The sequence below is a fragment of the Gossypium hirsutum genome, chromosome A11 (assembly GCF_007990345.1).
Source record: "Gossypium hirsutum isolate 1008001.06 chromosome A11, Gossypium_hirsutum_v2.1, whole genome shotgun sequence".
Classification (NCBI taxonomy): domain Eukaryota; kingdom Viridiplantae; phylum Streptophyta; class Magnoliopsida; order Malvales; family Malvaceae; genus Gossypium; species Gossypium hirsutum.
Window position 1 is genome coordinate 78,263,663 of NC_053434.1, and position 896 is coordinate 78,264,558.

Below are 896 nucleotides of genomic sequence, written 5' to 3' on the forward strand. Positions count from 1 at the left end.
AATTCAAAGGAGCAAAAGTCCCTGTCTAAGAGTAAATTTTTCATAATTAAGCGGAGTTGGTTGCACGCCTAGAGATAGCGTGACAAGATTTTCTTAGATTAGGGTGAAACTTAATAAGCGGATCCACAGATAGAGTTAATGCAACACTAGGGCGTTAATTAGAAAGAGATTTCAATTAATCAACCTAGGGTTAGACATTATTAGTCTCGAGAGAGATAATAATATAACTTAGGGATTTCTACGGATCATGTCAAATGAATAAATCATCTGATTCAGAGTCAAATAACAAGTGAAGTCTAGGTGGATTTTTCCTTGGGTATTGTCTTAATCAATCGAATTTTCTAAAAGTATTTCCTAGAGTTTTGCAATTCATTTAAAATCAATGGCATTTCTGATGATGCCATTCGCCTTCGGTTATTCCCTTTTTCATTGAACAGTGGTTGAACTCGTTGCCACGAGGGTCTATCACTACTTGGGAACAAATGACCGAAAAATTTTTATTAAAATATTTCTCGCCAGCCAAAACAGCCAAATTACGTAATGATATATCTTCTTTTGTGCAGATGGATTTAAAAATACTCTATGATGCATAGGAGAGATACAAGGACCTTTTGAGAAGGTGCCCTCACCACGGTTTACCACTCTGGCTACAGGTTCAAACGTTTCACAATGGCCTGAATCCTTCGACTAGACAGATGATTGACGCAGCTGCTTGAGGAACTATCAATAATAAGACACCTGAGGAGGCTTATGAATTTATAGAAGAGATGTAACTGAATAATTATCAGTGGCAAGTCATGATGACAAAACCGACGAAAGCAACTGGCGTTTTTAATGTTGATTCAGTCACCATGCTCTCTAATCAGGTAGAACTTTTGAATAGAAAAATTGACGGT

The 896-nt window shown here is 36.9% G+C and overlaps 1 non-coding gene across 1 annotated transcript; it reads right to left on the reverse strand.

The window, feature by feature from the left end:
• Window positions 1-530: 530 nt before the first annotated feature.
• LOC121210582 (small nucleolar RNA R71) lies at window positions 531-637 on the reverse strand. The gene has a single exon (XR_005905697.1). It is a non-coding gene; the product is annotated as a small nucleolar RNA R71 (small nucleolar RNA).
• Window positions 638-896: the final 259 nt, after the last annotated feature.